Genomic DNA, 19,745 nt, shown 5'->3' with positions numbered 1-19,745 from the left:
AAAGTCATCTTAGGTTTCAGGACTGTCTGAGGCGGAGCTAAACTTAGTGTCTTGAAACCATTCTTCCAAGTACTTATATGAAGAGACGATGGTAGTCAGCTCTTTATTTATTCTCCATCAACTTCTTAGCTGTTTTCTCTTACCAAATACAAACCCGTTGGATTCGTCATAGTTTATAGTCAAGTGATTTTCGTGGCAGTATTTTTTAAGGCCTCTCAGTGTGTATTGGTTTGATCAGATTTCTGTATTGTCTACATGCAGAAGTGCTGGAATCGGTAAACCTCCTGTTTTAAGTGGGCAGGCTTTGGGGTTTGCTATGGGCGTCATGATAGAGATATATAGATTAAATAAAATTGGGACAAGAACACATCACAGGCCCCAGTGTGTGTACATTTTCTTTAATAGGTATCTGTTGTTGCCAAGTTTTATCTCGATCCAGGTAAGATAATATAATGATTTTATGCATATTAGCAATATGGGGATCTATTCTGCAAGTGTTAAATTTATTTCGGAGCCTATTTCTCTCAATGCTATCAAATCAATCCTAAAATCAATAAAGCAGGCATGAAGTTCTGATGCGCCTGCTTTGACTTGTAGACTTATTAACATTTGATTTAGAGAACAAAGTGACACTACTGACAATATCAGTACTTAACTAGTGTGATAACTTGTCACGGCAGGTCCACAGCAGTGGTACTTGCATTGCAGCTGTACTGATGGACCAGGCTTTTAAGAATCTGCTGTCAGACTTTCATAAGCATTTAAGGTAGTTCCACACTGCTGAGTTTAGTAAAATTACTGTAGTAGACATCCTTTCACAAGAATAATATTCTGTGTATCCTGGGTCATTTTCTTCTTTCAGGTATGTGACTTTCCCTCTCGCCATGCATTTTCATTGGCTATGATATTAGCTTGGGGACTTCAATGTTCAGGGAGAAAACCTCTGCAATAAGGAAACTCTCTCTTTGCTAACAGACCTATCCACTATAAATTTAAGGAAAATTAACACCGATCCGACACACCAGGCCGGACACATGCTTGACCGTATTCTAACCAATTCCCCGAATATCCGCTATAATACAACGACCCCTCTTGAGTGGTCAGATCACCATCTGGTGGATTTCTTGGTTCAGAGTAAGCAAGAATTAGGAGGTCATAAAACCAGACCCACTGGAGTATTTAGGAAGTGCCATAAAATTACTCCTCAATCCTTTCAGGATTCCTTCATTCCCCCCCGTTTGGAAGAATCAGACGGTATAGAGGATCAATTAGCATCCCTGAATACCAATCTTATGGCAGCTATCACTCATTTAGCTCCTTCCAAATCGCAATTAAATCCTTTCAAACGTGCGCAGGCCCCGTGGTACTCACCCACTCTGAAATCAGAGAAATGCCAGTGTAGAAAGTTAGAGCGTACCTGGCGCCTCTCACATAATCAAGTTGATAAAGACTCATTCAGAAAAACTCTGGCAACCTACCATAAAAATCTGAAGCTTGCTCGAAAGTTATATATTGCTACCCAGATTGATAATGCCGAAAATTCCTCTTGTACGCTTTATCAAATATTAAATACATTTACCAACCCTAAAGCATGCAATGTTGACGCTGCCCCTTCACAACTCCTTTGTGATAACATTGCTAATTATTTAGTTCAGAAAATTGAAAAAATATATCAAAAAATCACTTCGACTATTGGCTCCTGTCCTAGTCCGATCATAAAATCAATCCCCGTTAAGGAGGCATTACAGACCCTAGACACCTTCCCTACATGTACCATTCTTGATGTAGACGCTCTTTTAAAGAGCACTAAATCAGGCTCGCCTTTAGACCCTATACCGGCTAAAATTAACAGCCACTTTGTCAACCTCTCTAGCTAGCCCCATTTGTGCAATTCTTAATAAATCGTTGGATGAAGGTGTCCTTGCAGCTGAATGGAAAGCAGCGCAGGTTGTTCCTATAAAGAAAAACCCGAAGCTACCACCAGAGGACATTACCAATTATCGACCTATTTCTCTACTTCCTCTTAATAGTAAACTTCTCGAAAAACATATCAATAAACATCTCTCCGAGTTTATTGAAACCACAAAATGTCTAGATCAATCACAGTCCGGATTTCGTCCAAAACATAGTACTGAAACTACTTTGGTGGAGGTCACAGACAATATCCGAATGGCAGCAGACAAGGGTAAGGCAGTGATGTTGGTCCTGCTTGACTTGTCTGCTGCCTTCGATACCATATCCCATCAGGTTCTTATTACCTGCCTTAAGGAGATAGGTGTTAGAGGTAAAGCATTGAGTTGGTTAACTACATGTATCAGCAAGGGGGTCCCACAGGGCTCTTGTCTGAGCCCTACATTATTTAACATCTATGTAGCCCCCTTGGCAGGACTCCTCAGGAGGCTTGGATTTACCCCCATATCCTATGCTGATGACACGCAACTTTTGCTGTCATTTGATAAATCGAATCCACTCACCCAGGATATTTTTTCTGAGGGTATGAAGGGTGTGGCACAATGGATGAAGGAGAACTTTCTACAGCTGAATACTGAGAAATCAGAAATAATGCTGTTTGGAGAGGCAACACTAAGATGGTCTCCTAACTGGTGGCCAGAGGAATTAGGCCCTGCCCCGTCCCCTAAAGATGTAGTAAAGTATTTGGGAGTGCGTTTGGACAAGGGTCTAACTCTAGAAGAACATGTAAACAGTACTGCCAGAACCTCATTTCACACTCTTCGCATCTTGCGAAGGGTCTGTCCCTTTCTTCCTATAACCACTCGCAAAACCCTTGTTCAATCGTTGATTATCAGTAGACTAGACTACTGCAATGCCTTATTGATTGCAGCCAAGGAAAAATCACTAAATAAATTACAGGTAGTCCAGAACACTGCAGCTCGTTTAGTAAATAACTCACCACCTAGGACCCCCTCAGCTCCCCTTCTCCGTGACCTACATTGGCTCCCCATAAAAAAGAGAGTCGGGTTCAAAATTTGTTGTATGTTTTTTAAATCCTTACACAACTTGGGTCCTGGCTATCTGGCTCATAAATATATTCAGATATACTCCCACAAGATTGCTGAGATCCAGTCATCTAGCATATTTGTGCACCCCCCGCATTAAACTTGCACGGAGGGGAGGGAAGGCGTTCTCTCACCTGGCACCTCGATACTGGAATCTCCTCCCATTACAACTACGTCAATGCACCAACTTATTAGTCTTCAGGAAACTGTTGAAAACAGAGCTTTTTTAATCTCACTCCCTTGGTGGTCAGTAGGCTGTCTCAGCGCAGAGATACCCCGTATGGGGTGATTCAGGCGCTATATAAAACCCATAAATAAATAAAATGAATATGGGGCGGGGTTGGAAAATAAAATTATTATCTGGTATAGTTCCATTGATTGTGCATGGTCTCCCTCACTTCCTGCTAGCTCTGAGGTCTTGTATATATGTTCTCCTGTTTGTTAGCTTAGTCAATCTGGCCTATACCTAGAAATAAAGTTACTCTGGGCACGAAAATAAATTTACACACTTAGTGCAAACTGAATCTCTTTCAGTATTTTTACTGATTCTGCCTGGTTTCAAGATCACCAAATAATAAACATGTCATGACATTCTCTGTCAGGAGCAACCCGGGGTGAATTCGGTCTGGCACCCTCAGAGCATATTTTTTAAAGCTTGTTTTCTCCTTCTCTAGACAGCAATTCATAAATAATGTGAAGGAAAATTAGATCCGTATGGTTTGTGCTCTGGAGTTCTTCACTTTGAACCATGTGTACAGAGGGATACTTTCTAAAATATTTCCCGTTGTGACTGGTGTAAAGTTTGATTAGTTAAAGGGTGAGGAGTTGTTATGGTCTGAGGTCACAGTGACTACTTTTCAGTACTCCAGCATGTTTTCCATAGAGAACCTTGAAAGGCCGGTTTGAGTGCTACACAAGTTCTTTTACATATATCAATGCGATAAGTACAGACCCTGTCCTCTGTTTTCATTTATATAATTTCTTTCGAGACTTTCTTTCCTGTGTAGGTTGGCAGCACTCTTTCTATGTAAAGTTGCAGGCTACCTGCTGCTGATTCTCAGGTGAAGATTCACCAAGACACCGTCACCTAATAGATGATTTTTCTGCTCCCTGTGTGCCGGGGATGGAGGCCGGGAGTGAATTTATCTTTTGTCCTCTTTCTCTTTGGGGGTGTCCTTATTTCTTACTTTATTGTTAAAAATGGTGGTCTCTAGTTTGTAGAGGTAGGTACCTTTGTCCAAATAGGGACCTTTGATTCTAGTCAGGGTAAGAGGGATACACACTTTAGAAAACCCCTGCTCACCCCCTGGGTAGCTTTGCACGAGCAGACAGACTTATCCCTAAGGCAATGTGTAAAGTATTTGTACTCAAAACACACAGACCTAAAGTGATAACACAACAAATGGACACCACACCAGTTTAGAAAAATGAAATATGCTTCTCTAAACTCAACAAGACCAAAACTATGAAAATCCAACATACATGTAATAAGAATATGACTTTTAAAGTTTTCAAGCAACTGGGTCAATAGAAAACTATGGATGTGTGATTTCTCACAAAGTACCTGTAGAGGAGTCAAAATTCACAAGGCCAAACAGCCACAGAGATGGGAAGCATCGAGAAACAAAGAGATGCGACAGTTCCTGAGACCATAGGGAGGCGATGCAAAGTTCTGCTGCATGTAGGAGGAGTGATGTGTCGAATCTGGTCTGTAGGGGGAAGTAATGTGTCGACTCCAAGATTTTTCTAGTCCACGGGTGATGCGTTGGAAAACCTTGCCGTACAGGTAAGATGAGTGGAAATCCAGAATGCGTCGGCGATTGATGTGGCATCGTCGTGCGGCGCTGCGTCTGTTTGTTCAGCTGTGATCCCTCGATGCGTCGGTTCTTTCAGCAGCGACCGGCACTGCGTCGGTTCGGCAGTGTCTGTCGATGCATGGAGATTCTTTTTGTTCAGCTGTATTATGTCGGGAAGAACAGCCGCAAGAACAGCGATGCGGTAATTTCTTCAGTTCTTTAGGTTTCTTTCAGCTCCTAACAGCAAGAACAACCTCCAAAGGTCCAAACTTGAACAAGCACCTCCTGGCAGGTCAGAACTCTCAGCAGCAGAGTTCAGGGGAGCTGGGTGTGAAGTCTTTGTGTTCCTGAGACTTCAGAACGGGAGGCAAGCACACACAGGCCCTTGGAGATCTTCTTAAAGCAAGTTCAAAGCAAAGTTCCAGTCTTTGTCGTCTCCTTGGCAGAAACAGCAACTGCAGGCCAGCCCCACACAACACACAACAAAGGGGCAGTAGTCCTCCTCACAGCTCTTCAGCTCTTCTCCTTGGCTAAGGTTCCTCTTGAGTTCAGAAGTCATTTAAAGTTCTGGGGGTTTAGGTGTAATACTATTCAGAAAATCTTTAAAAACTTGTCTTTAGCCTAGGATAGTGCTCTTGTGGCCTGCTTTCTTGTCATCTTCGTGTGCCGCCTACCGTTATTGCGCCGGGACACCTCTGTTTGAGGTAGCTGTTCGCGCTTTATAAATGTTGGGATTATTATTATTATTATTAATACTTATACCCCAAAATGTCTTTGTTCTCTTTGTGCAGAGTCTCTGAGCCCAGTCCAAACCAGTTCTGTTCTCACTGATGCAGTATGACCACAGGGGGTGGAGACAGCATTGTGCAAGGGAGACAAACTCTATTTAGGTGCAAGGAAATCTCCTCCCACTACTCTAAATTCAGCCAAAGGTCTATTCAGCTCAGCTCTGAGTCATCCAGGAAGGGCCAGGCACACCTCAAACCCCTCCCCCCCCCCAGTGGCTGTCTACAGCGAATGCACAACCCCAGCACCTGTCACTCCAAAACCAGACAGTCAATACACAAACCAGCAGAGGCACACAGAATGCTTAAACAAGACAATGTCTACTTTCTAAAAGTGGCATTTTAAAACACACAATTTAAATTCCATCAATACTAAAAGATGTGTTATTAAATTGTGAATTCAGAGATCCTAAGCGTTATTTCTCCATCTTGTCCCAATGGGAAGTTATACTTGTAAGATGTTACAAAATATTTCCCATTCTATCCTTTGGGACAGATAGCCTTTCAATGGTAAAAAAAGGAAATTGGCAGTATTTCACTATCAGGACATGTCACACAGACCAGTACATGTCCTACCTTTCACATACACTGCACCCTGACAATGAGGGTACCTGGGGCCTACCATAGGGGTGTCTTACATGTAAGAAAAGGGAAGGTTAGGGTCTGGCAAATGGAAGCACTTGCCAGGTCGACATAGAAGTTTAAAACTGCATGCAGCTACTGCAGTTGAAGGTCTGAGATACCTTTTCAGGGCTACTAATTTGGGTGGCACAATCAGCGCTGCAGGCGCACTAGTAGGATTTGATTTACAGGCCCTGACTTACTTGGTGCACTTTGCTAGGGACTTACCAGTAAATCAAATATGCCATGTAGGGAGAACCAATGGTAATAACAAAAACACAGGGAGCACTTGCACTTTGACACTGATCAGCAGTGGTAAAGTGCTCAAAGCATCTAAGCCAGCAAAATCGAAATCCAGCACATCATCAAAAATACAGGAGGTAGATGCAAAAAGTCAGGGTAAACCACATCAAAGATGCCAAGTCTAACATTTATACATTATTGAGAGATTCTCTTTTCATGCTTATGTGGAGCCTGAGAGACTAATGGTTAAAGGTCTCTCTCTGGGAATGATTTCAGAATTTTTAAACCCAAAAGCAGTCTTTTGCTTGTAGTCACTATCTTGTTGGTCTGTTTGTTGGCAATTCTGTATCTTCTCACGTGTGGGGTTTTCTTCACTGCCAAGGGCTAGACTATTAGTTCTACTATGTCCTTTCTCCAGTGTACACAGTCTTTGAATGGCCTTATTTGTCAGGGTCTCTTCATCCAAGTTGTCTTTAGTGATAATTTGGATGTTGTCTCTTATCAGTAACCTCTGGGCTCTACTGCTCTCATTTTTTTAATTCTGTTTTCTGCCCTAGTAAGTGTCAGCACAATAAATTGTGTGACCTAGTTACAAGCTCCATCTCTTGCATTCAGTTTGTATTTTCAGCCGCTGGATACCCTCATGGTTGACAAGGGTGACAATCAGCGCTCTACAAATCTACCTTACACTACATTACATTACATACTGTACGATCACTGTTACACTGTAAAAATATGAAAGATTCCTTAAATTGGAATTTAAAAATGTAACCCAATCTGATTGCTCCCCCTATGACAAGATAAAAATGGTACCAAGAGCATTTATGAGTTTGTTTTAAAAACTTTCTTAAACTTAACATTTACATTTAGCTTTTTACACACACATGGCTATGATATATATTTGTGTTGCCGTTCTTATAAGCATTAGTACAGACTGTTTTGAGTCACCGTTTTACATCTACTAGCTATGCTAATTGTTTTAGCTGACCAATGGGCACTAGGTGACTACCACAGTTCTGCACCTCTGAGCCTGACCTTTGAACCAACCCACAACGTGCATGTCCAGCCTCTTTTCAATGGCATTCTCTCATTTTATCAGATATTTCTTATGGTCGGGTAGCAAAGCCAATTTTCCACTTACAGGACAGCATTCTGAATTTTTGAATTTCTTGTGTCCCTCTTCACACGTGCTCATAAGTCAATTAGTCTGTCAGGCAACTGTGCAGGTTGTAAGGTGTAGGACTTTATATACAATACAGCATATCTAAAGTTGACTGTTCTCTTCTAGGAGCACTCATTGGTGGTGCTTATTTGTGGTAGATAGTTGCCGGCGGTGTGCATCACAACTCGTTTGTGGCACCAATGCTTATGTTTCATAATCTAGCTTTAGCCCTGAGCAAGAGAGAGAAAGATAGAAAAGGGCGAAAGCAGGTGTTAGACAAAGATGGGGAAACTGGTATTTTGGGAGACAACAGTACGAACAAGAACCCACTACACTGAGATAAAGGACAGGAAGTATAGTTCCTGATATATGTGAATTATTCGAAAATCGAAAACTGAGAAACCACATTGGAGGAAACAAAATCATGGAAAACCAATTTTAAGCACAGACAATTTTTAGGAAATATAAATAAACCCAAATGAAAGGAAATATTTTAAAGGAAAGATAATTTTAAAGAAAAATCCAACATTATATGAATTAAATATGGAGTTTAGGACTAGTGAGGCATTTTGGGGTTCAAGGATTGGTAAAGTTTAGGGGTGCTGAGGGGTTTTTAGGGGCCATGAATGGGAGTTTAGGGGCGATGAGGGTTTTTTAGTTATCAGGAATGGGTGAAGTTTAGGGGTGGTGAGGGCTTTTTAGCATTCACAGAGGAGTGTAGTTTAGGGGTGGTGAGGTGTTTTTGGGTTTTAGGGTTCAGGGATGGATGAAGTGTACGGATGTTGAGGGGTTGCTAGGGTTCATGAATGGGTGCACGGCGGCTCCTCTAAAGGAGCGGAAGAGCATTGCCCCACTATTTCGAGACTCCTTTCCCCCAGAAAATAAAGACGTTTTATTTATTTATTTATTTCTCCTACATATGTAAATTTGTGTTTGGCGAGGTTTTGTACCGCACCTGTGCTGGGCTGCTGTTGGAATTGGCCCTTTTCGCAGGGTTATTCCCAAACCTTTTTGCTTCTTCCTCCTAGTTTTCCTGACGTGTTTTGGTTGGCTATAGGACTCTGGGCACTTTACCACTGCTGATCAGTGCTAAAGTACATATGATTTCTGTGTAAATTATGATTAGTTATCAATGATTATCATATTATATTTAGTGGTAAGCCCCTTGTAAAGGGCACTGAGTGTGCCAGGGCCTGTAAATCAAATGTACTAGTGCACCTGCAGCACCGATTGTGCCACACACATGAGTAGCCCGTAAATGTGTCTCAGACCTACCACTATAGTGCCTGCGTGCGCAGTTTTAACCTGCCATGTGACATAGCAAGTACACCCACTTGCCAGGCCCTAACCTTCCCTCTTGTTACATGTAAGGCACCCCTCAGGTAGGCTCAAGGTACCCCCATGGGCAGGGTGCAGTGAACGTTAAAGGTAGGATATGTAATGGTGTGTTTTATGTGTCCTAATGGTGAAATACCGTGCATTTCGTTTTTCATTATTGAAAGGCTGTCTCTCCCTTTCGTTTTTAGATCTCGCCTAGCGTCGCAGTGCATGCGCTGCTCGCTCTACGAGATCTATTGTCGTCGGGTTGCTTTCCGAAGTGGGGTGGAAGCTCCTCCTCTGCTTTTCATTGGCGCGCGTCACACTTTATGTTAAACACGCGCCTTTGATTTGCAGTGAGGCTTTTTGACCCCCTCCCTCCTTTCTGGCTCGCCCACCCGGAATGGATAATTTTCTCACGCACGGCATCTCTTCTGCTCGCGCACGGCGTCGACTGTAGCGTCTACTGCACGCATACACATCTTGATGTTTCAATCATTCCTCTGTGATGGGCCATCATCCAAGCTTCGATCCCTGTGGTGAGTTTGTTTCCCCTTTCTTAATTTATTTTTATTGTGGAGCAGGTGATCAATGCTCCTGACCAGCGCGGGAAAGGTTCCCGTGGGGCGGGTGGTAATCGAAATGACCGCATGTATCTTTCAATTAGTGGCTGTCTAGCGGCAAAGTTGGCTCTGTGGGCCCATCTGAGGCCCTTGGTGCACCGGGTCTCATCTGGGCGCTGCGGAGCTGGGCTGGGGAGAGGTGGCGAGGCACGCACTCATTAACCACCTTCTAGTTAGATTTTTTTGAGGGGGTTAATTGATATTTATATATATTTTGAAACCGTAATACCGCCGCATGTAATCCCGGTTGACTGGGAACTAAGTAAACAATGGCGGCCCCACTCAGCTCGCCTGAGTCCATGTTTACATATCTGCTTTGATGGGGGAGGAGGAGCGACATGCGGCCTTCCATTCTGCACCAATGACTAACACTCTGAGCCTCACCATACCGCCAGGTGGGCTCTGGGCTACTCCTGTGCTGTTCCTGCCATGGGGTTTGCCAACCTAGGCCTCCACAGGCGGCAGCAGCAATGCCCTGTCAGTCGCCTGGCCTTACTCCTCAGCCTGCTATAGGGCGTCCATGCCACCTCCGCAGCACAGTCTTCAAGGGCCTCTAAACCCCAGGATGTTTGTTTGTTCTTGCTTTTTAGGAAAACAGTAGTGGGACAAAGAACTGTAAAAGGCAGCATTTTTGTTGCGGAAGTGCACCTATGGACTGCTTTCAATCTGGCAGAAATCCATCATGTTCGCTCTTTTGTGAGGGCAATAAAAGGCAGTCTTCCTGAAGCAATTTAGAATAAAAAGAAGTTGACAAAGGGCTAAATTGCACTACTGTAACCAGATGCACATATACACATATTTAGCTTATCGGCACTTTACCGTCGGAGAAAAGTTGCTTCGTTTTTTGCGTCTTGGGATGACTTACTTGAATTGTTTTTATGTCTGCTTGCTTCCCATTTCTTTCAAAGAGGGTTCCATCTCTTCATGGGACACTTCACTGATTAATCTATTGTCCGGGCTTTGCCAAACAACCGTCCCGCTGAGACAAATTACTACTCCCTTCCACCACTCACAGACATGGCACTCAACCTCTGCATGGAATACAGTGTCTTACACATTGCATGAACGTTCTTTTACATCCACGCAGCAACATTTGAAAAACAAAGCAAACAGCAAAGCTGAAATTCTTAATTAACAGTGTCAACCGAAGACACTTTAACAAAAATTACCAAATGTTTGTCAACTTTGTCTTAAGTCAAGTTTTTCAATGCGACCGTAAATCCGTCAAGTGTGGCTAAAGCGCATCTAATGATTGTTGCACAAGGGCAGAGAATCATCTGTTTGGCTAACAGCTTTTCGACGATTAAGGCACCTTCTGACTCCTTCTGTGCGCATTTTTCATGCTGAAGCACATTCACATTTTACTGTGTCTGTGACGGTTTAATGCACCTGTTTTAGTAAGTGACAGATGTATTGAATGTGGCTTGTATATACTTCGCAGGCCGCCACCTACGGTTGAATGCTGTAACATGCTATATTTGGTATTTTTAAATCCGTACACACACAAAACCTGTTACACACACACACACACACGCACACCAGGAAATCTTACATTTTTATGGCGCTTCCATTTTAGCACATCACGGCACTTTACACTACTGTACTACAAAGAAATTTCTACTTCTTACACCTCTAGATAGTACTAGAGCTGCTTCTCTGGTCCTACTGTAATTCCACATTATTGCTACTCTAGGTATTGCTGCACCTGCTTCTCTCATAAATCAGCTATTCATTACAAATCCTCTAGACAGTTCACACTACTGCTACCTAGTCCTCTCACCACCACCAGTAATTCTTACATACCAGTTGTAAATCCACGTACTTAGTCCACTACAAAGTCCGGCAGCAAAGTCTCTTTACATAAATTCACTACAGTACAAACTAAAATATATTAAGAAGATATTGTAATTACAATGCCAATAGCTCTAACTCTAACAAATGTGAGACCTGTTGCATTGCAAATGCTTGTTCACCATTAAAAGGCTGTCTGTCCCATAGGTTAACATGGAAGCTGCGCTTTAACAACTTACAAGTGTAGCTTCCCATTATGACAAGATAGAGGAATGGAGTTTAGACTCTCTGAACTAAGAATTTAATAGCACATCTTTTAGTAAATGTGGTTTTTAAATTGTGTGTTTGAAAATGCCAATTTGAGAAATTAGGCATTTTCTTGTTCAACCATTCTGTGTGCCTCTGCCTGTTTCTGTATTCGCTGTCTAGTTTTTGAGTGACAGGAGCTGGGGATGTGCATTCACTCTAGACAGTCACAAGGGGCGTTGAGGTGTGTCCTGCCTTTCCCTGGTGACTCATAGCTAGGCTGAATAGACCTGGTCTGCATTTAGAGTAGTGGGAGGAATTTCACTAGCACCTGAATAGGATGTGTCTCCGTTGCACAATGCTGTCTTCACCTCCTGTAGGAAAGCTGGGCCAAAGAGGACAGAACTGGTTTGGACTGGGCTCAGAGACCCTTGCTACAAAGAGAATTAAGAGAACATGGGGTATAAGTATAGGACCTTAAACCACAGCGAATTAGATAACTTTTGGAATTCAAGAGGAACCTCTGCCAAGGGGAAGAGCTTGAGAGCTATAAGGAGGGGTACTGCCCCTTTGCTGTGTGTGCTTTGCTGAGTTGGCCTGTAGTTGCTGTTTCTGCCAAGGAGGGGACAAAGACTGGAACTTTGCTGTGAACCTGCTTGAAGAATCTCCAAGAGCTTGTGTGTGCTTGCCTCCCTTTCTGAAGTCTCAGGGCCACAAAGACTTCACCTGCACCCACTGACCAGCACCTGGACTTATCGCTGGACTCCTGCATTCAAAAGGGCACCAATTCCAGTTCCTGGGCCTTGAGAATTATGTTGTTGGTGCTGCAAAGCAAAAAGAACAACTCCAACGCCGTCAGCAATGCCGCCAGTGATGCTGTGACCTGCACAAAGGCTGAGGGCACAGCTCGTGAAGTGCACAACTCACTGCCCCACCTGCACCACAGCTCTGACTCTCTTCAATGCCTGCAGTTATTGACCTGCCCAATGCCAGTGCTCGCACCAACACCCCAGCATCAGCATTGTGTTATCGCAGATCCGATAACTCCACGAACTCTGCATTGCATCGCTTCATGGGAACCGACGCCTCCTTGTGGACGCCACCTAACTTCCCCTGTCCTGGATTCGATGCCATGCCTGCTCAGACTCGATGCCATGCCTCCCCCGTGGCAAGAAGGAACCGGCAGCGACACCTCACCTCCACAACGCCATGCATCATCTGTTGATGTTCCAAGGTACTGTTTGGGGACTCCATGTGACTCTGTGCCCAACACACGCACCTCATGGTTGGTGCCGTACTCTGGATTTGTGCCTGTCACAACGTTGCAATAGCCCCAGGTGGAGCTATTTGTTCTAAAAGTTCTATTTTTGAAGTAACTTTCTTAAAACTGGTATCTTGTGATATCATGTATGTTGGATTTTGGCAGTTTTGGTCTTGTTTAGTTTAGATAAAGATACTTTATTTTTCTAAACTGGTGTGGTGTCCATTTGTAGTGTGTCGTGTATCCCATATCAGAGGCTGGATATTGCTAATTATGGTTTGGGTTTCAAGTGTCCCTTATATGATTACAGTGCTAAAAACTGTCTGAATATTGAGTGGTTGCTAGGTAAGTCAAAACATTCGAGTACAGAAAATGCATTATATGAGGTACATAGGTTTGTTTATGTAATGCAAAACACAGACATGTGTGTACAGTTTCTTAATAGAAAGACAGAAATGCTCCTTTATGTTGGGCGGTGCCTTTTATTTGAAAGCACATTTTTTTTAAATCAGCATTATTAATAGAGGTAATTTTCGCTATCTGTGTTGTTGTAAAGCAGGCTTGCATATCACAAGCCATATGTCAGAGTCCTTGCACTGTTCCTGATGGCTGGTAAGGACCAGATATCATAAAGGATCAGAAGTATTGTTCGTATCGAAGACCTTTGGTTTTGTAAAGCACATGCTTGGGTACAAGCCTTTATTAGGGGAACTATGCAGCTCGTACCCAGGCCTGGGACACACTAGAGATACTCATCTGAAAAGTTGAAATGTTATCAGAATTATTGAGTTATTATGGGTTTAAATTTGCCAGTGGGTTCGAACCAGTCCTTTAGTGTACTGACCTCACTACTGAACATCTAATATATATGACATTTATTTGAGGGGCATTTGCCTTTGGCCACTGTGGAGCGATCCTGGAGAGAGCTGCAGTCCGAGACTGTGGCTGCATTTGTGATGGAAGCGCCCCCAAAAGTGTTAACCACTTTCTGTGGCCATGGTGCAATGTATGAAGACCTCCACGGAATCAGGTGCACACTAGTCTCTATCTTGAGAGGTGGTGCCTAGCTACTTACTGGACCAGGTTGATAACCCGCTAATGGTTATGCAGTGATTGATGTTTTAAGGCATTTCCAGATTTCAGGACAGGCTGATCAGGCCTTGAGATGCGAACTACAAGTCATATATTATGTCTTTTCTTAAACTAATAAGTGGTTTGTGTACAGCATTCCACAGCTACACAAAACACCAATAACTGAAACATAAATAGAATGGATCCTTAAGTTCTCTGTTGGTTTGAGTCCTTGGGAGTTTTTTTGTCCTTTTAAAGACTGTGACACTATAGGTATTTTTTTCTAATTTTAATGAGCAACGTATGCTAACTATTCACACTCAATTAAGTGTGCTAATGTTTCCCATTCACATGCTTAACTGTATGATCCCTCTCTTATTTCTTCACAGAGGCACGAGTCACCTGGAACCCGCTCACCCAAAGTAGCCCTCTAAGCTGGATGTATTTGAGACCACTCGCCAAAACAGCGTGAACATTTTGTAGGTACCATATTTTTAGTTTACTGTTTTCAACCACAACATCTATAGATCAGTCAAGTTTCTCCTGTTTGTACATTTTCTAGATTAAGGCTCTGCTAATCTGAGGCATTTCTCATGTAGCAGTATTTCAACATTACTTCTATGTTGAAAGGTAGTACTTTGCTTGGTGATCGTGGCGAGCACACTGTCACTGTGTGCCTCTCCAGCAAGGAGCCAGAGAGCAGATCATTTCTATTGTTGCTAAAGTTTTGTAATTCGTGTTTCTGAGTGTAAATGTGAAGCATCCTGCTAGGACTTTGTGAGTCACATTTTATCAGATAAGGTGATGATAGTAGTGTGTTACAAACATTTTTCTCCGGGTTATTTCAGTCACACTGGAACAGAACACTTTCTTTCTAGTTATTGCAATTGTTAAGTGTTACAAAAGACAAAATATCACCAGACAGTCCGGAAATTACTTCAATCCATCAGCACCCAAGGCTATTTTTCCCATCCCGTTTAAAGCAATCTATAATGTCTATTACACTCCAGTTTATACGCTGTTGAGAAACTTATTGAACAACTAGCTGGAGGCAAATAAACGATTTTGTGTCCCAATCGACACATTCATTTGTGCTGTCGGGTCAAAAGGTTACAGAGCACGGGCAGCCACCGTGCCGCTCGTTGGAAAAAGGAGTTTGAGCAGTGTAGCAAAAGGTTTTGTGCGGGTTAATCGAGGCAGGCTACCCAGCGTCCACGGCTTGAGAAATTAGTTTTCAGCTCCCTCACAGGTGCACTGTTATTATGCAATATAAAAGTCCGTAAATGAATAAATTAATATATGTGATCATGGGGTTATGCATTTCGAAAATAACTCAAAATAGCAATTGAACTGCTACCCTTCAATGTCTTCGTTGTTAGAAAACAGTATGCAATACTTTAAAGTTCGATATAATTAGCACTAACATAATATATCTAGCCTAATCTAAATATACTGTTTGTGCAAAGGTGCCCAGTACACAATGGAGGTTTCACTTATCAGGAAGGATGGAACAATATTAAAATACATGCACTAGAATCAGGAAAGAAGTATTCATCCTGATCCTCTTGCTGGACAGATGGGCCCTAGTTTAGAGTTTGGCGACTTTGTGACATCCGCCAGTTTGTGACGGATGCCTCACAACCCCCAACTCTAATTCATGGCCCTTCTGCTCTGAAACACCATAAATGTCCCATCTACCCTATTTAGATATCACTCGACCCTCTCAGTAGGGTAAAAAGGACATCAACCAATGTGTGGCAAATGTCTCGCTTTCTTCAAACTCTAAGTTAATTACCATGCTGAATAATAGTTTTTTATGCCTCCTAAATAATGCCAAGTATTCACCCATTACCTCGTAATGGGAAATAATATTTGTACATGTTTCTTAGTTTTAATAGAGGTAACACAGCTAACAATATTATTTAGTCACATAGTGCTAGAAAACAAAATGTTTTTGACTAGCGCTGCTTCAGTAAGTAAGTAAGGTAGGTGCTTCGTGCAAAGACCAAACGCAGCTCCAGCCTTTAAGGTCCCTGTGACAGGCAGCCATTTATCACTGTTGAAGTGGTAAAATACCACTGCTCCAGTGTTTCATGATTTACGACTCGTGTCACCCAAAACTATGGCTGGGACGTATCTCAAATTAGCACTTTCAGTGCTGGCTTTAAAATACGGCCTCTGGTGTGTAAAACAAACACCCATAAGTGCAAGTGGAGTTAATGTAAGGAGTGTCCTGTTACTCTTGAATATCATATTATAGTGAACTCTCCTGCAGTGCACACTGTTAACGGAACCTAAAATAAAAAAAATAGTCAATGTTTCTGTACAGTCAAATGCTGCTGCGTGCCTCCAAACCCATGCCTTTGATCAATAAATCGTCATATTTAATTTCTTGACTGTCAAACTGATGTCAGTCACTCTTCTCTCGAAGTGATTGTTCACATTAGATTTTTTGTGAACAATTGTTTTTTTCTCTTATCTGTATTTCGAAAATTAACATTTTTTTTTGTTCTTCAGTCCAACAGTGTTTTGCTGTTACTTGTGTTCATTCCCACCAGATACACAATTTTCCAAACGTTTAAAATGAATAATTAATTAGCTACATGGAGAAAACATGCATCATACCATATATAACTAGAGGACTCCAACTGGGATTCTGTGTAGAACTATATTTAGCCTCTGATAAAGACTCGAAATGCATAGGGGCCGAATGTAAAAGGCATGTTCTCTCCATGAGTTAAATGAATGTACATTTTAAAAGTATGGAAGGTCACAGACCTGGTGGGAATGCACACATAACATAGTTGGCTTGAACGATAATTAAATAGATGTTTCATTTTTAATATATAGAGATGAGAAAAAATTATCCTTATTCATGAATAAACAAATGTAAACTAACTACACAATGGCCTAATCTAGGTACTAGACACCTGTATGATATTAGGGTCTTAAACGGAGATATAAGAGAACGTACAGGGAATATTTATAGCACAAGCATTTGTAATGCAATAGGTCTCGCATTTGGGAGAGTTTGAGCTATTCGCATTGTAAATAAAAATGCCTTTTATTTATGTGTTTTAAAAACCTGCAAGTGGTGCGTTAACACGCACTTTGTACTTATAGTTGCTGCTTACAAGAAGCAAGGCTGGCAGTAACTGCGCCTCTTTCACTGCCAGCCTTGCTTCTCGTAAGCAAGGATTAAAAGTGCAAAGTGCACAGCTTGCAGGTTTTCAAAACACATAAATAAAAGGCATTGTCATTTACATTGGCAATAGCTCAAACTCTCGCAAATGAAAGACCTATTGTATTGCAAATGCTTGTTAATACAGTTGTATTAAGCAAATAGTTTGTGAGAAGAAAGTGCTGCTGTTAGAGGTGTGGTTTATGTACACTAACAATCAGTAAGAGCGACATCGAACAATTAACCATGAAACCATGAAGTGAGCTGCTTCCACAACACAGTACTAGTATTTCCCTATACTAAATAAGTTTTCTAGTCAAGATCACACAATACCCTAGCAATAGATATATAAGCCCACTTCATTATTTTACAAGCTATATGAAAGCCTTCGCCATTTGACGTGATGGGCCTCTGATCCACTATGACTTGCTTTTGCCCGTCTGAATACAGGCCCGATCCCAATATTGTATGACTTTTTGTGCTCTAGTTCTTTTTAATGTGGAGTGCTTTTCAAATGGATATCTACAGGGCTGGTGATTCTTGGAAGCTGGTGGTTTACACAATACTTGGAGGGCGCTAATGCTTGCAGGCCCATCCCCCTTCTCGGAAGGGTGTTTTTTTTTGGGGGGCGGCATTTTTAACAAAACGACTTCAGCCTCTGTGTACAAAATGTCCACAACCTTTTTTGGGCAATTAGTAGATCTGTTTGCCCTTACTTCAAGTTTAAATATGTGATCTATTTATTTTTGTGCCCTGTAGTCTGAAATGTGGCGATCGCCCAGAAGTGTAGTTGCTCTAAATCTCTCTGGTAAATGTTAAAAGATTGAGGGGGTATACCACATAAACTATATTAACCTAGCAAGTTGTCAAACAGTTTGTAACCGCACACTTCAGTTGTGCCTGTTTTTTTGTCCTCGAAGGAAAGAAAGGGCTGTCAGCCATGCAGGTTTTTAGGATCGACTTGACAGTTCTGCTGTCCTATACCGTTAGTGATCATCAGAGCTTTAAGAATCATTACAGAGAAGAGGGGTTTATCTTCTGCCCTCTTGTCGATTACCTTGAATTCAGGGTTTGATTGGTTAGCAAGCATGTTGCTGTGCTAAGATGTGGGATGTTCTATCTATGCTACAATGGAAGTGAAAATGATAAAACATTTCCCCTTCAACGTCCCAGTCTGGATCAGATGACAGATAACAACTTCTGTTCAGGATAATTAACCTACAAGGTCACAACCCAGTCGACTCGTTGTTGCCTTTTATTGATAGTGCCCTGAAGAAGTCCTATGTTATAGGACGAAACACGTTGGTTGTTGCCTTTTATGAATGGGAAAATAAAGAAGACAATACCTCACACCTTACTTCATTGAAGGATGATTTTCTACATGGACTTGTTTGTTCAATAGTGGTGCATCTCCGATCAACCTTAGAAAGCTCTCTAAGGGGTAGTTGTGGAGAGCAGCCTTCAGGCTTAGTCCAGAAGGAGTGTAAAGCAGCTTCTATTACCAGAGCATAATCTTATTGGTATGGGTTATGTGAAAAAGAACCACACAGTGTATTTATAAAAATATGTATTTATTATAAGGGACTCACTAACACCTACAGATATCTCCTACCTGGAGATATACACAATGCACACAATACTTTGCAATAAAAACAGGTAAATAGCACAAATACACAGTAGTCGCCAGGCGTAGACCAAACCATGTACCAAAAGAGTGGAATGCGAACCACGACTCAAGTCAAGACTATTCCCAGAAGACGTAGAAGGGCCAGTGACCCAAGGAACCACCCGAGGTAAGTACCCAGGAACCCCTCAGAGTTCGTGTGCAGAGTGGGAACACGACCGCAGGCTCAGTGCAAGTCAATGGGTAAGTCGCGGTTGCAATATTAAAGAAGAAGGACCCTTTCCAGTGGACCCTGAGGACACCCATTGGAAGACAGAAGGTGGGAGAGCTACCTCACCCATGGATACCCTCGGAATCAGGATACCTACAACCACTGTCGAGCACAATCAAGGACTTCAGGACGAGACTGCTGCTGAAGGATGAAAAAGTCTGTTGGAACCTGGGCACGGGTTTGTGTCGAACAGTACCTGAAAGCAGAGGAGATAGTCTATGCCACACCGGAACATCCAGGTGGCATGGGAGACGAAGGCCACTTAAGTTCAGTGAAGCAGGTCAGTTGATAAAAAAGGCTTCAATTACGGGTATAGCGACTCAGGAGCTCAGCCCAAGCCATTGACTCTGTCACTGAACGTGACAGAGTCTGTCTGTACCAACTAACCGCCTCGGCACGGTTCAGTTATAGTGGGGACAGACTTGTCGACAGAACCTTTTCGATGCATCCGAATCTGTTGATACAAGTCAGTCGAGGTAACCGATGCGGCTTCCGCGTGATGAAATAATGCAATGACGCGGTGCACAAGGGTTTGGTTGCAGGGCGTTCTACAAGGGATGCTGGCCTCAACTTGATTCGAGGACAACTCAGGGCTCGAGGGAATGCAGAACCACCACCTGTGTTCCTGAGCCTTTGGGAATCCGGGGCAGTCCAAGGTCGGCAGACCGGTCGATCTTGTTACAGTGCCTGCGAATGAAGGGGAGTGACTCCTTCACTCCAAGGGAGATTCCTTTGG

General features: G+C 42.5%; 1 protein-coding gene across 9 annotated transcripts in view; it reads left to right on the top strand.

Moving 5' to 3' along the window:
* HPCAL1 (hippocalcin like 1) overlaps positions 1 to 19,745 on the top strand; it is a 1,393,761-nt gene that overhangs the window by 630,446 nt on the left and 743,570 nt on the right. For 6 of the 9 annotated variants that reach the window (XM_085610705.1, XM_085610713.1, XM_085610706.1 and 3 more), the window contains one exon: positions 14,323 to 14,412. The gene's annotated coding sequence lies outside the window, so the exon portion shown is untranslated. Of the gene's footprint in view, positions 1 to 14,322; positions 14,417 to 19,745 lie in introns of all 9 variants that reach the window. The other 3 variants (XM_085610711.1, XM_085610714.1, XM_085610707.1) reach the window with 1 other exon arrangement.

The sequence above is a fragment of the Triturus cristatus genome, chromosome 6 (genome assembly GCF_964204655.1).
Source record: "Triturus cristatus chromosome 6, aTriCri1.1, whole genome shotgun sequence".
NCBI lineage: Eukaryota > Metazoa > Chordata > Amphibia > Caudata > Salamandridae > Triturus > Triturus cristatus.
Note: the sequence above shows the minus strand (reverse complement) of the source record. Positions and strands in the feature narration are given on the sequence as shown.